This window comes from Moschus berezovskii, chromosome 4 (assembly GCF_049115385.1).
Source record: "Moschus berezovskii isolate FMDL1 chromosome 4, NW_MosBer_1.0, whole genome shotgun sequence".
NCBI classification, from domain to species: domain Eukaryota; kingdom Metazoa; phylum Chordata; class Mammalia; order Artiodactyla; family Moschidae; genus Moschus; species Moschus berezovskii.
Window position 1 is genome coordinate 77,566,752 of NC_142463.1, and position 16,867 is coordinate 77,583,618.

General features: G+C 39.5%; 1 protein-coding gene across 4 annotated transcripts in view; it reads left to right on the forward strand.

Annotated features, from left to right (window-relative positions):
- The window catches only part of SNX7 (sorting nexin 7), a 119,885-nt gene that overhangs the window by 14,223 nt on the left and 88,795 nt on the right, over positions 1-16,867 (forward strand). The window contains exon 1 of one of the 4 annotated variants that reach the window (XM_088835510.1): positions 47-83. The exons of the other annotated variants lie outside the window; for them this stretch is intronic. The gene's annotated coding sequence lies outside the window, so the exon portion shown is untranslated. Of the gene's footprint in view, positions 1-46; positions 84-16,867 lie in introns of those variants that run through there. 4 annotated transcript variants of the gene reach the window in all.

A 16,867-nucleotide genomic window follows, 5' to 3' on the forward strand; every position in this document is an offset into this window, starting at 1 on the left:
GCGAGAGTTAACATGGGTTACCATTTCTTTCTCCAGGTGATCTTCCCGACTCAGGGACTGAACCTGCATCCTCTGCATTGCAGGTAAATTCTTAATCGCTGAACAACCAGAGAAACAGCAGAATCTATACCCAGTTTTATATCTGGAAATAAGATTGGATGTTGTGTAGCTAAAAGAAAGTAAAATCCACGAGAATCTTAAGGGAGAAGAACTATATAGTTCTTTTGTGCAGATAACAATATTTTGTTTATTGGTCAGTGGCACTGGGGAAAATTATTACAAGTATTTCAGGAAAATAATATTAGAAGACCAGATTTGAATTTAATATACTTTATTCCGTTGAGTTTTGAAGATGGTGTTTTATTTTTGCAGTTTGGGAGTTCTGATAGGATGTTCTAGTGTAACCCTGATAGCCTGCTAGTTTTTACAGGTGGTTGGTGTGATCAAAATGAAAAGTTAAACATTTACAGTTACTTTAAGAAGATACTTTAAAGTGGTCTCAATGAACAAATACAAATTTATTTGCGTGAATGGTTTTATCTGTTTTAAACAGAATATTTGATTAACTGTGACACTACATATATCTAGTCACCCCGGATAGCGCAGTGTTACTTGTAATATTAATAAAAAAGGGTGTCAGACAACCAAAATTATTAGCAGATACTGATACAAAAATCAATAAAACACACCTATGATAAAATAGAACAGAAGGTTAAATTGGCAGTTTTTAAAACTGATACTGAAATAATTTTTTTGACCTTGAGAAATTCTTTGGTATGACATACCCTTTGAAAATTGTTTTTAACTAACTTTATTGCGATATAATTATATACCACAGAATTCATCCATTTTGGGTAGATGATTTTTTTTTAAAGTAAACGTACTGAGTTGTACAACCATCACTGTCAACTAGTTTTAGAACATTTTCATCTTCTACCCAGAATCTGTCATTCCATTTTCAGTTAGTAGCCATTTTCACTCCTAGCCATAGACAGCTACTACTCTCCTATTTTCTGTCTCTATAAATTTGCCTTTTTAGGACATTTCACATAAAAGGAATCATACATTTTTTTGTCTGTCTGGTGTCTTTTATTCAGCATAATATTTTATTAATCATTTAAAATTTTTTGCTATAAGAAATAAAAATTTTATTCTAAAATGAGAATCAGAGCTTGTTCATTTAAAATGAAACATTAGAAATAGAAATCCTGTTTAGAATTAAAATGGAAACCTTATTATATGTGACCAAAAACAAAAGGTAACCTCTTGATATATGGGTTTTCAAATTTGGGGGAAAAAAATCCCTCATTCATTCTTTTGTATTAACTCTGAGAAGGTAAAGTGTATGCATCTGTGTGCATACACACATATGTACATGAATACATCTGTATTTAACCTGAATGAAGGTTGAATGGTATTTTTGGTCAGGTTCCACTAGATAATGCTGTAGTACAAGCAGCCTCAAGTTCTTAGTGGCTTATCTGCAGTAAAGACTTCTTTCTTCCTTGTGTATATGTCAACTGTGACTGATTGTGAGTCTGGTCCAGGCTTTGGGTCTACTTCATCTGGGGATCAAGACTGAAGAAGTGATGCTAATTAGGTCAAGTCATTCCCGTGGCAGAGGGAAAAGAATACGAGCACTGGTGGAAGCAGGCAGTGGCTTCCAGATCTTCTGTCCAGACACATGACACCATCCACAGTAATGCATTAGTCAGATTCACTGGGATGGGGAACAATTTTGCTTTCATAAGGAGGCACTGAAAGTTACCTGGCAATTGACCAGGAGATATATCCCTTTCACAGAAAGACAAGAGATCATTGGGAACAATCATGCCATCCTGCACAAAGGTTTTGTGGCAAATCCTATGTAAATGGCATGTTGAACCTTTCTGAATAAGAAAAGCTAATTTTTTTCTATAGCGTATTAAATCCAAGCAAGACAATTTTCCACTAGATAAGAAATTACTCAACCATAATTGAGATAAATGGAAAGACATTAGTCATGATTAATAACCTGCAATTGGTTAATGCTCATGAATAATCTGAGGAAGATCATACAGATCCTTAACAACCTCTAGCTGTGCAACTGGAGCCTTCCTTTGGATTTCAGGTGCAGCTTTCATTTATCCTGGAGTTCTCCATTCCCTTTTTTTCCAGACCTATCAGATGAAAATGTGAATACTTCAAATTCTGCCACAGTAAATGTCAGTATAAGTTTTGCTGGTTATACCTTCATCAAAGCCTCTGTTCTACCTGTTTACCTCCTTTCTGGTCCCTTAGCATCCTAAGTACTTTCCTGCTGTAGGTATGTTTCCTGAACTGGAATCCACTTTCCTTGGTGTCTTTCATGGCTGGCTCCTTCTCACTTCACTTCCTTAAAGACACCTTTCCTGATAGCTCTCTCAAAAGCATTCCTCTCGCTCCTTTTTTATTTTATTTATTTATTTATTTTTTCAAAAACAATTTTAGGAATCTTTAATTAAAAACAACCTTATCTTAAAATGGAGTAACTTTGGTTTTATGAGCAGCAAGCAAAGTACAGAAGCAAAAGTACATTACAGGAGCATTAAGTTCTATATTAGGTCATAGCGTCTAATCTGAAATCACACCTGTAATATCATTTTTCAGGATATCTGGGAAATAGTTATTTCCCAGGATGTCTGAACCATAGCTTCTTTATTTTGACTTTTAATTGTAAAAAAAAAAATTTTTTTTTTGATAGCCAAAGCAGATTTCATAATTAAAGACGTCAGTGTTTTTCTAGGTATGAGAAGATGCAAGAATTGGAACTCATAAAACCTTTTTCTGAAAAGATCTAACTATCTGAAGGCCTGTTCTGCCAGTTTTTTTTTTTTTCAGAGCACAGAGTGCCTCATTCCTGATTTTCACCCTGAACTTCTTTCAGGGGGTGTTGAAGGTCAGCAGCTTGCAATGGTCATGATGTAATCTTTGTAGAGGCAGCTGGCAAGTACCAACTTCCAGTCATTAGGGTCCCTTCATAGCCACATATCTGACCATGTGACACCATTTCATGGCCATTGTGTCCCGCGGTGCTGGGAAGTCTCATTCCCAGGTCTAGGGAAGTGATGGGCCACTCAGTGTGCTAAAATTGGACCAGGCCTTGCAAGTAGCAAAAGTCTCTGGACCACTGTCTTACTAGCCTCCTGGTCCCGGAAAATATTTCCTCTTGTTGCTTTTTCCCATACCCAGAGTCACCTTATTACAATTATTGATCTCATATGGAACTGTCAGTTCAGCATTATATCACAGGCTCAGTGAAACAAGTGACATAGAAAATAATATAGCCATAGCTAACAGTTATTAGTAAAATAAGAATTATAAGTCAAGAACTTTCATTAGATAAAGCCTGGTACACCCCAAGTCACCTGACTTCATTCATTAAATGATTATAGTCTGGTGTTAGTCTCCTGGTTGTAAATTATGGAGCATCCGACCTTTATCTGAAGATTGTAAACTCTCCAGAAAATCACTCTACTTTCTCTGGAATTTACTCTCTTTCTTTGTATCTGGACTTATCTTATTTTTCTGTAGTTTTATTTGTTTATTATCTGTTACCCTCCTTAGCTTCATGGGAGAAGGCATCATGGCAGCCAGTTTTGACCATTATAGAATCCCCAGCCCAGTGCTTAACACACTGTTGACAATCAATGAACCTTTGTTGAATGAAACAAAACTGCTATGCTAGATGCTTTTTGTGTGTGCTTGTGGGTGGTGGCGGCCGAATCTTGGCTCTTCCAATTAAGAAATAAGTGATTTGGAGATAATTATTATTATCCCTATTCTACAAACTGGGATTGCTAGGTGGCACTAGTGGTAAAGAACCTGCCAGCCGATATAGGAGACCTTGGAGACTCAGGTTCGATCCCTGGGTAGGGAAGATCTCCTGGAGGAGGGCATGGTGACCCACTCCAGTATTCTTGCCTGGAGAATCCCATGGACAGAGGAGCCTGGAGGGCTACAGTCCACGGGGTTGCACAGAGTCATATACGACTGAAGCAACTGACCACACAAAATCCATTTTAGCTAACTAGTGCACTTCTTGGGAACCATTTTTTATTATATCCCTGAGTTGGGTGTACAGTGTTATCTCCCCATGGGACATATTTTCAACCTCTTTGGGAGTGTTGATTAGTATAATTGCTTTTTCTTGGCTTGCTCTGCTTCCAGTCAGTCATCACAGGAATCTGCGATAGTAGAACAATAGTAGATTAGTAGTAGCAATAGTTAGCTGATACTGTGTTTGCCAAAAGAACGCACTGGTCATAGCAAACACCCTCTTCCAACAACACAAGAGAAGACTCTACACATGGACATCACCAGATGGTCAACACTGAAATCAGATTGATTATATTCTTTGCAGCCAAAGATGGAGAAGCTCTATACAGTTAGCAAAAACAAGACCAGGAGCTGACTGTGGCTCAGATCATGAACTCCTTATTGCCAAATTCAGACTTAAATTGAAGAAAGTAGGGAAAACCACTAGACCATTCAGGTATGACCTAAATCAAATCCCTTATGATTATACAGTGGAAGTAAGAAATAGATTTAAAGGACTAGATCTGATAGATAGAGTGCCTGATGAACTCTGGACGGAGGTTCGTGACATTGTACAGGATACAGGGACCAAGACCATCCCTATGGAAACGAAATGCAAAAAAGCAAAATGGCTGTCTGAGGAGGCCTTACAAATAGCTGTGAAAAGAAAGAGAAGCAAAAAGCAAAGGAGAAAAGGAAAGATATAAGCATCTGAACGCAGAGTTCCAAAGAATAGCAAGGAGAGATAAGAAAGCCTTCCTCAGCGATCAATGCAAAGAAATAGAGGAAAACAACAGAATAGGAAAAACAAGAGACCTTTTCAAGAAAATTAAAGATATTTAGGGAACATTTCATGCAAAGATGGGTTCGATAAAGGACAGAAATGGTATGGACCTAACAGAAGCAGAAGATATTAAGAAGAGGTGGCAAGAATACACAGAAAAACTGTACAAAAAATATCTTCACGATGAAGATAATCACGATGGCGTGATCACTCACCTGGAGCCAGACATTTTGGAATGTGAAGTCAAGTGGGACTTAGAGAGCATCACTACGAACAAAGCTAGTGGAGGTGATAGAATTCCAGTTGAGCTATTTCAAATCCTGAAAGATGATGCTATGAAAGTGCTGCACTCAATATGCCAGCAAATTTGGAAAACTCAGCAGTGGCCACAGGACTGGAAAAGGTCAGTCTTCATTCCAATCCCAAAGAAAGGCAATGCCAAAGAATGCTCAAACTACGGCACAATTGCCCTCATCTCACACGCTAGTAAAGTCATGCTCAAAATTCTCCAAGCCAGGCTTCAGCAATATGTGAACTGTGAACTTCCAGATGTTCAAGCAGGTTTTAGAAAAGACAGAGGCACCAGAGATCAAATTGCCAACATCCGCTGGATCATGGAGAAAGCAAGAGAGTTCCAGAAAAACATCTATTTCTGCTTCATTGACTATGCCAAAGGCTTTGACTGTGTGGATCACAATAAACTGTGGAACATTCTGAAAGAGATGGGAATACCAGACCAGCTGACCTGCCTCTTGAGACACCTATAGGCAGGTCAGGAAGCAACAGATAGAACTGGTCATGGAACAACAGACTGGTTCCAAATAGGGAAAAGAGTACGTCAAGGTTGTATATTGTCACCCTGCTTATTTAACTTCTGTGCAGAGTACATCATGAGGAACGCTGGGCTGGAAGAAGCACAAGCTGGAATCAAGATTGCTGGGAGAAATTTCAGTAACCTCAGATATGCAGATGACACCACCTTTATGGCAGAAAGTGAAGAGGAACTCAAAAGCCTCTTGATGAAAGTGAAAGAGGAGAGTGAAAAGTTTGGCTTGAAGCTCAATATTCAGAAAACGAAGATCATGGCATCTGGTCCCATCACTTCATGGGAAATAGGTGGGGAAACATCGGAAACAGTGTCAGACTTTATTTTTTTGGGCTCCAAAATCACTGCAGATGCTGATAGCAGCCATGAAATTAAAAGACGCTTACTCCTTGGAAGGAAAATTATGACCAACCTAGATAGCATATTAAAAAGCAGAGACATTACTTTGCCAACCAAGGTCCGTCTAGTCAAGGCTATGTTTTTTCTCGTGGTCATGTATGGATGTGAGAGTTGGACTGTGAAGAAAGCTGATTGCCGAAGAATTGATGCTTTTGAACTGTGGTGCTGGAGAAGACTCTTGAGAGTCCCTTGGACTGCAAGGACCCAACCAGTCCATTCTAAAGGAGATCAGTCCTGGGTGTTCATTGGAAGGACTGATGCTAAAGCTGAAACTCCAATACTTTGGCCACCTCATGCGATGAGTTGACTCACTGGAAAAGACTCTGATGCTGGGACGGATTGGGGGTGGGAGGAGACGGGGACGACAGAGAATGAGATGGCTGGATGGCATCACTGACTCGATGGACATGAGTTAGAGTGAACTCCGGGAGTTGTTGGTGATGGACAGGGAGGCCTGGCGTGCTGTGATTCATTGGGTCGCAAAGAGTCGGACACGACTGAACAACTGAACTGAACTGATGTTTCGTATATGTATCCATTACCACAGACTTATTTTAAAACAAATTTAGTAGACTGTTATCATTTCTGAATTTAACATTCATGGCTTTAAATGTCTTTTACATGGAATGATGTGACATATCTCTAACCCATACATATAAATGCATCTATGTTTTGAAGGACACAGTGACAGATTCTCAACAGTCTTTCATTCTTAATATTTTACTTATTTTTTTCTTTCGTTTTTACTTGTCCTTGTTTCATATGTAGTAATCATTACTGAGGTGATAAAACATATTATTTTGTGAGTGTATTTGTATACATATCCAAGTGTTAAGAAAAAAATCCCTAAAAGTTATGCAGATGCTAAAAATCTGAAACTTATTTTGACTTCTACCTACCTACCAAAGGGCTTCCCAGGTGGTGCTAGTGGTAAAGAACCTGTCTGCCAATGCAGGAGACCTAAGAGATGCGAGTTCAATCCCTGGGTTGTATGGCTGTTTTCAAGAAAAAAATCTTACTATAATTTTTTGATGTGTCTGCTATACAATAGGCTTCACAGGTGGCACAGTGGTAAAAAATCTGCCTGCCAATGCAGGAGATGCAAAAGGCACGGGTATGTTCCCTGGGTTGGGAAGACCCCCTTGGAGTAGACAGTGGCAACCCATTTCAGTATTCTTGTCTGAAGAATTCTTTGAACAGAGGAGCCTCGCAGTCTACAGTCCACAGGGCTTTAAAGGGTCAAACATGACTGAAGTGACTTAGCGTATATGTACTAAAAGTGAAGAGGATTTAATTTTTATTTTTAAGTTTGACGAGAAAATTGTGAAAAGAAAATTAGTGGACCATTTTCAATAATCAAGAATATATCCTTATCCTACTTGAACTGCCTTTTATAAAACTTTAAAAACTATTTTTAATATAGAATATTTTCATGTATACGAAAGACTATGTATATATACATATGTATCCATATTACATCCATCACTATAGGTAATATAACTATTTATATAATATCTATAACTATATAATATCTACAGGGGCAAACAGCCTGTGGGGCCAAATCCGGTCTGCATTTTGTTCACAAATAAAGGTTATTGGCATATAACCACATCCATTGATTTATATATTGTCTGTGACTACTTTCACAGTGTAGTGCCCAAGGTAAGTAATTATAACAGGACCAGATGGCCTGTAAGGCCCAAATTTACTATCTGGCCCTTTATGGAAAATATTTGCAGACTCTTAGTAATAGAATCGGAGAAGGCAATGGCAAGCCACTCCAGTACTCTTGCCTAGAAAATCGCATGGACAGAGGAGCCTGGTGGGCTGCAGTCCATGGGGTCGCTACTAGTCGGACACGACTGAGCGACTTCACTTTCACTTTTCACTTTCACACACTGGAGAAGGAAATGGCAACCCACTCCAGTGTTCTTGCCCGGAGAATCCCAGGGACGGCAGAGCCTGGTCGGCTGCCGTCTATGAGGTCGCACAGAGTTGGACAGGACTGGAGTGACTTAGCAGTAGCAGCAGCAGCATCAGCAGTAATAGAATAATAATATTGCATCCGCCACTACCTTAGGAAGTAAAGCATAACCTCAAATTTTGGTACAAATATGCCTCAAGGATATTGCAGGTTCAGTTTCAGACCGTCACAATAAAGCCAATATTGCAATGAAATGAGTCATCCAGTTTTTTGTTTTTTCAGTGCGTATGACAGTTATATTTATGCTACAGTCAGTTAAGTGTGCAAAAAAATGTACATACCTTAAATTAAAAATACTTTATTGCTAAAAATTATGTTAACCGTAATCTAAGCTTTCAATGAACCATAATCCTTCTACTGCTTGAGGGGCCTACCTCAGTTTTGGTGGCTGCTTACTGATCAGGGTAGTGGTTGCTGAAAGTTGGGGTGGCTACGGCAATTTCTTAATATAAGACAACAGAACGAGGTTTGGCACATCAGTTGACTCTTCCTTTCACAAATGATTTCTGTGTAGCATGCAATCCTGTTTGGTAGCATTTTACCCACAGAAAACTTCTTTCAATGCTGGAGTCAGTGCTTTCAAACCCTGCCTCTGGTTTATCACTAAGGGTATCGATTTATGTAATATTCTAAATCCTTTGTTGTCATTTCAACAATCTTCACAGCATTTTCACCAGGAGTAGATTCCATCTCAAGAAACACTTCTTTGCTTATCCATAAGAAACAACTTCTCATCCTCTCATGGTCTATCATGATATTGTAGCAATTCAGTTACATCTTCAGGCTTCATTTCTAATTCCAGTTTTCTATCTGTATATACCACATGTGCAATTATTTCCTCCACTGAAGTCTTGAACCTCTCAAAGTCATCCATGAGGGTTGGAATTAACTTTTTCCAAATTCTGTGAATGTTTATGTTTTCACCTCTTCTCATGAATCACAGATGTTCCTAGTGGCATCTAGAATGGTGAAATCTTTCCAGAAGGCTTTCACTTTCCCTTGCCCAGATCCATCAGAGAAATCACTGTCTATGGCAGCTATAGCCTTGTGAAATGTAGGCTTCAGTACTTCAGTACTGAATGTACTTCATTACATGTGCTTCAGTAATAAGTCTGAAAAGTCTTGGAAGTCTTTAATCTATGACCTGAAGAATGGATGTTTTCATTCTTTCATAAGAATGAAAATATTAATCTCATTGAACATTTCCATCAGAGCTCTTGGGTGTCCAGGTGCATTGTCAATGAACAGTAATATTTTGAAAAGAACTTTTTTTTCTGAGCAGTAGGTCTCAACAGTGGGCTTAAAATATTCAATAAACCATGTTGTAAACAGATTGGCTCTCATTTAGGCTTTGTGGTTCCATTTATAGAGCATGTGCATACTCAGTTGCTTTAGTCGTGACTCTTTGTGACCTCATGGACTGTATGTAGCCCACCAGGCTCCTCTGCCCATGGGATTCTCCAGGCAAGAATATTGGAGTGGGTTGCCATGGCCTCCTCCAGGAGATCTTCCTGACCCAGGAATTGAACCCTTGTCTCCTGTGTCTCTTGCATTGCAGGCAGATTCTTTACCACCGAGCTACTGGGAAAAACCTCTTTTATAGAGCATAGGCAGAATCAATTTAGCATCATTCTTAAGGGCCCTAAGCTATTCAGAATAGTAAATGAGCATTGACCCTCAACTTAAAGTTACCACCAGCATTAGCCACTAAGAAGTGCTTTAAAGCCAGACATTGACTTATCTGCTCTAGCTATGAATGTCTTAGATGTCATCTTCTTCCAGTATAAGGCTGTTTCATCTTCATTGAAAATCTGTTGTTTAGTGTTGCCATCTTCATTAATGAACTTAGCTAGGTCTTCTGGATAGTTTGCTGCAGCTTCTACATTAGCAAGTTGCTGCTTCACCCTGTATTTTTATGTTATAGAGATGGCTTCTTTTCTTAAAGCTCATAAACCAGCCTCTGCTAACTTCATACTTTTCTTCTTCAGCTTCCTCACCTCTTTCAGCCTTCATGGAATTAAAGAGAGTTAAGACCTTGCTCTGGATTAGTTTTTGGCTGAAGGGAATGTTGTGGCTGGATCTTCTATCCAGATCACTAATACTTTCTCCACATCAGTAATAAGGCTGTTTCGCGTTCTTATCATCTGTGTGTTCACTAGAGTAGCACTTTTGTTAACTTCAAGAACTTTTTCTTTGCATTCACAACTTGGCTAACTGGCACAGGAGACCTAGCTTTCAGCCCATCTTGATTTTCAGCATGCTTTCCTCACTAAGCTTGATTATTCCTGGTTTTTTCTTTAAATGAGTCTTGAGACTCTTCCTTTCACTTGAAAAGGACTATTGGCTTCCTGCATCGAGTTGTGTCCGACTCTTTGTGACCTCATGGACTGTAGCCCTCCAGACTTCTCCGTCCATGGGATTTCCCAGGCAAGAATACTGGACTGGGTTGCTATTTCCTTCTCCAGGGGATTTTCCTAACCCTGGGATCGAATGTGGGATTGAACCCACATTTCCTGCTTTGTAGGCAGATTCTTTACTGCTGAGCCATCAGGGAAGCCCATGGTAGGATTATTACTTGACCTGTTTCAGTATTGTATCTCAGGGAATAGGGAGGCTCAAGGTGAGGGAGAGAAATGGGGGGCAACTAGTGGGAGGAACAGTTAGAACGGAAACTTTCATCAAGTTCACATCTCATATGGACGTGGTTTGTGACGTCCCAAAACAATTACAATAAGAGATCACTGATCACAGGTTACCATAACATATAGTAATAATGAAACCATTTGAAGTAGTGTTGCAAGAATTACCCAAATGTGACGCAGAGACATGAAGTGAGCAAATACTGTTGGAAAAAATGGGACCTATAGACTTGCTCAATGTAGACTTGCCAGAACCCTTCAGTTTGTGGGAAATATGCTATCTGTGAAGTACAGTAAAGTGAAGCAAGATAAAATGAGGTATACCTGCATTCTCTGTGTGGTCCTCCCAAGATTCTCTCTCTCTCTTGCTTAAAAGAAAATAATAATTTGGGTTTTGTTTTTTTCATTCATTTAGTTTTCATAAAAGTGATGGTCCTAGATGCAAAACGGTTTGATGTATGATATTTAGACTTCACAGTGCAAAAGTGTTACACATTCAGTAAAAACCATACTGTAAATTTTGATCTATTCTTGGGTAGTAGGAGATAAAGCTTTCCTGGAGTTGGGTAGCAGCAGTGAGCCACAGCTCCCAGCCAGCCACACCATCACGAGGGGAAACAACCATACACTTATAAACATTCTGTGCCTGTACAGCCATTCTGTTTTTTACTTTCAGGCAACATTCAATAAAGTACATGAGATACTCAGTACTATAAGATTCAGTTCAGTTCAGTTGCTCAGTCTCATCCGACTCTTTGCGACCCCATGGACTACAGCACACCAGGCTTCCCCGTCCATCACCAACTCCCAGAGCTTACTCAGACTTATTACCATTGAGTCGGTGATGCCATCCAACCATCTTATCCTCTGTCGTCCCCTTCTCTTCCTGACTTCAATCTTTCCCAGAATATGGGTCTTTTCCAGTGATTTAGTTCTTCGCATCAGGTGGCCAAGGTATTGGAGTTTCAGCTTCAGCATCAGTCCTTCCAATGAATATTCAGGACTGATTTCATTTAGGATTGACTGGTTTTATCTCCCTGCAGTCCAAGGGGCTCTCAGGAGTCTTCTCCAACACCCCAGTTCAAAAGCATCAAGTCTTCTGTGCTCACTTTTCTTTATAGTCCAACTCTCACATCCATACATGACTGCTGGAAAAACCATAGCTTTGACTATATGGACCTTTGTTAGCCAAGAAATGTCTCTGCTTTTTAATATGCTGTCTAAGTTAGTCATAGCTTTTATTTCAAGGAGCAAGCATCTTTTAATTTCATGGCTGTAGTCACCATCTGTAGTGATTTTGGAGCCCAAAAAGATAAAGTCTCTCACTGTTTCCATTATTTCCCCATATATTTGCTGTGAAGTGATGGGACCAGATGCCATGATCTTTGTTTCCTGAATGTTGAGCTTTAAGCCAACTTTTTCACTCTTCTCTTTCTCTTTCATCAAGGTTGGCTTTGTATTAGATGATTTTGCCCAGTTGTAGACTAATGTAAGTGTTCTGATCATATTTAAGATAGGCTAGGATAAGCTGTCATGTTCAGGAGGTTAGGTATATTAAATACTTTTTGAATCACAGTATTTTCAGTTTTCAATGGGTTTATAGGGATGTAACTCACTGGAAAAGACTCTGATGCTAGGAAAGGTTGGGGGTGAGAGGAGAAGGGGACAACAGAGAATGAGATGGCTGGATGGCATCACTGACTCTGTGGACATGAGTTTGAGTGAACTCCGGGAGTTGGTGATGGACAGGGAGGCCTGGCGTGCTGTGATTCATGGGGTCGCGGAGAGTCAGACACGACTGAGCGACTGAACTGAACTGAACTGAACCCCACTGTAATTGAGGAAGATATGTGTATATATTTGAAGCAATATCTGTTAAAGGTTTTTCTGAATTTTGACCTTGTATATTTTAGGATTTTAAAAAATGATGTTGCCCTGTGTGAATTATTCTCTGATTTGCTTTCTCCCCTCATATTTAGCTTATAATTTAACTTACATTTATCAATGGCCTTATATGAAGTTGTAGTTGATTTCCTATTTTCTTTAAAAGAATGCATTTATTTACTTGGCTGGATTGGGTCTCAGCTGTGGCAACGGGATCTTTGTTGCATCATGTAGGTTCTTTCATTGTGGAGCAAGGATTCTCTAGTTGTGGCGCCAGGCTCCAGTTGTTGTGTTGCATGGGATCTTAGTTTGCTAACCAAGGATTGAACCCATGTACCTTGAATTGCAAGGCAGATTCTTAACCCCTGGACTACCAGGGAAGTCCCTGTGGTTGGTTTTCATTGCTGTGTAGTATATGTAAACTTGTGTGCGTGTACCACAATTTATCTATCTATTCTGGGCTGCCCTGAAAGTTTTTGTAGTGCCTTAGGTTGTATCTGCTGCTGCTGCTGCTAAGTCGCGTCAGTCGTGTCCGACTCTGTGCGACCCCATAGACGGCAGCCCACCAGGCTCCTCTGTCCCTGGGATTCTCCCGGCAAGAACACTACTACATGACAATGTTTTAACCATAGAAATTGTATTCTTGTTGTAGATTTATATTTAATTTCATGGGTACCTGAAAAAGTGAATCAGTAATAATGCCCAGTACATGTGACTTACTGGCTGTTGTTGTTCAGTCTCCCAGTTGTGTGACTCTTTGCGAACCCATGGACTGTAGCTTACCAGACCTCCCTATCCTTCATCGTCTCCCTGAGTTGGCCCAAGTTCATGTTCATTGCATCGGTGATGCCATCCAGCCATCTTATCCTCTGATGCCCTGTTCTCCTTCTGCCCTCAATCTTTCCCAGTGTCAGGGACTTTTCCAGAGTCCTCAGTTCACATCAGATAACCAAAATATTGGAGCTTCAGCTTCCACATCAGCATCAGTCCTTCCAGTGAATATTCAGGGTTCATCTCCCTTACAATCAGCCTACTGGCAGTTAGGGGGTGGTCAAATGCTGGCTCCTCTACTTATTAAAATAGCAGTTAGAGTTTGAACAAGTGATTTAACCTGGTTCCTCATTTGAAAACAAGAGGTAAAATAGCAGCTATTCAGGAGTATTGTTACCTAGTTTAAAAAAGGGGAAGAAATAGAACATATTCTATAGGGTCATGGTAATGTTTGCATAATTCACATAAAGCCTTCAAGCAGACAGTGTCTGTATACATCACATTTATTTGTCTCTTTTTATCCTCTTCTTAATCATCTGGAATCCAAGGTGAGATATGACCTCTCTGAGGTTACAAAGGAGAAAACTGAATCTCAGAAAAGTAACGTGACTTAACGAGGTTCACACAGCTAGTATATGTCTAAACTTGAATAAAGAATCTGCCTACAATACAGGAGACCGAGGTTCAAACCCTGGATTGGGAAGATCCCCTGAAGAGGAAATGGCAACCCACTCCAGTTTTCTTGCTTGAAGAATCCTATGGGCAGAGGAGCCTGGTGGGCTACAGTCTGTGTGCTCACAGCTGAGCGACCAACACCTTGACTGCCTAACCTTTTTCTTTTACCACTTTTCTTTTTGTCCAGAGGGGAAAATTTTATCAAATAAAATCATTTGTGACATTTCTGTGGTTAGGCTCTAACTTTATAGTGTAAAAACTCTGAAAAAGCTCAAGTATATTCAAGGCAACACTGTTAGAAAATAGAAAAAAAAAAGGATAAATAAATTATGATATATGCATACAAGGGTATATATACTGCATCACACTGGAAATTATGTCAAACAAGATTATTGAGTGTTGTGTGCCCCATTATAGAACCCGACACAAGCTGGCTTTTCCCCCAATCACATTTTCAAGTGTTCCACAGAAGGCCTTTCTAATTTTTATTATTATTATAAGCAGGCAGATTGGAAGGAGTTGTAAACCAAAACACAGCTGGTAAGTCTAAATTTAGGCCCATCAAGATGAGTGTCCCTCATAACAACATGGTTTCTCAAACTCCTTCCATGTTAAGTTGCATTTTACCAGATGTCTCTTGGTGTACGTGTTTCTTGTACATCAGCAATTTTATTTGCATGGCCTTTTCATGCCAGTATTCTGATTTATCACACTTCTCACATTGATTTTTCCCCCCTCTGCTTGTAAAAGGAAAAGAGCTGTTTGTGCACAGATGGTGGATGCAATTTAGTATTATCAGAGTAATTCATGTTATATTTATGAGATGTTCTGGAGTTGAATCTTAGAGAGGGATATTAAGGAAGGACACCTCTCAGAGAGGTCATATCTCCCCCTTCAACCTGTTTCTTATGGAGTTTATCTCCTGAGCACTCAAATATTGGCAGGCCATTGTTTGTTTTAAATTTCAGCTGTGCATTTTATTTATTTCAGTAGTAGAACTTTGGAACCATCAAATAGCATTAAAGGTGGGAGGCAAAAACATTTCTCAGAAATTATTGAAGTTGATTGTTCACTGGTTTAAAAAAATGAATGGATCAAAGATGTAATGTTTTAATGATAATTCCTTCCTTCCTTTCTAAACTTACTTTCTTCTTTACACATTTATCGTGTGCCATTCTGTATACAGAAGTGCTCTTCATTTGCTAGGGCTTCCATGATGAAGTACCACAGACTAAGTGTCTGAAACAAACAGAAATTAATTTTCTCACAGTTCTGGAAGCTAGAAGTCTGAAATCAAGGTGTCAGCAGGGTTGGTACCTTCTGAGTGTGTGAGGGAAGGATCTCATCCCTGCCTCTCCACCGGGTTTGTAGATGGCTGTCTTCTCCCTGTGTCTCATAACATGCATGTCTTTGTCCAAATTCCCCCCTTTTGTAAAGATCCCAGTCATATTGCATCAGGACCCACTTCAGTGACCTCATTTTAACTCAATTTCCTCTGTGAAGCTCCTATCCCCAAATAAGGTCATATTTTGAGGTGGCAGGGTTCGGAGTTCAACATATGAAATTTGGGAGGACATGGTTCAACCCACAGCAGATACTTACAATAAAACAAAAGTAACGACAAGGGAAACTTACCCTTATTTCATCAGTAAGTCTGTCAATAAATTGCAGCGTGATGCTAAGACAGTGCTAATGTCCATTTATTTTAAGAAAGTCATTTACATGGTTTTTCTTATAGTGAATGTGCTAATTTGGAATAAGGATAAAAGTGCCATCTTGGTTGTTTCCATGTCTTAGCTATTGTAAACAGTGCTGCCATGAATATTGGGGTGCATATGTCTCTTTGAATTATGGTTTTCTCAGGGCATTTGCCCATTAGTGGGATTTTTGGGTCATATGGTAATTCTATTTCAGTTTTTTAAGGAATCTCCATACTATTCTCCATAGCAACTGTATCAGTTTACATTCCCGCCAACGGTGCAAGAGGGTTCCCTTTTCTCCCCATCCGTTTGTAAATTTTTTTAATGACGGCCATTCTGACTGATGTGAGGTGATACCTGATTGTAGTTTTTGTTTGCATTTCTCTAATTATGAGTGACGTTGAGCATCTTTTCATGTGTTTGTTGGCCATGTGTATGTCTTCTTTAGAGAATTGTCTGTTTAGGTCTTCCACCCATTTTTTGAGCTCTGTGTTAACCTAGAGAGGTGAGTGGTGGGAGGGCGATTCAGGAGGGAGGGGACATAAGTGAACCTGGGGCTGATTTCACGTTGATATACGGCAGAGACCAACATGATACTGTAAAGCAGTTATCCTCCAAAATGGGGGGGGGTGACCTATCAAAAGAGAGAGAGAAAAAGGCACTGACTTCCTACAACAATGTGACTTACTTCTCTATTATGCATATTCAGATTTTAGCCTGAAACCATCCCTAGATGTTTTGGTGCATGCCTCTGTATGTGTGTGTGTTCACTATGCTGGCTGTAAGTATTCAGTGTTATTTAAGAACTTTAAGCATGCAAATAATTTCCCCTCTGCTTTAATCTCTTGAAGGGAAAAAAAAATGAAAAGATGTATTTTCACTGTCTGAAATATCATAAGAAAATGGACATATGACCAAATACAGAGAATGAACAACTGTATAAATGAGGGCAGGGGAAGGAGGAGGGAGAACTAGCAGGAGAAAGAGGCATGCATTATAGTGGAGGTGAGACCTTTGTTTGCAAAGAACAAATTTTAATGATCCATTTCTCCGGAAAAGCATCAACCACAAAAGGTTAAATGGAGTTCTTTTTGGTTAATTACTTCTTTGGATCTTCTCAAACACTTATTTTCTTCACTTATTCATGTC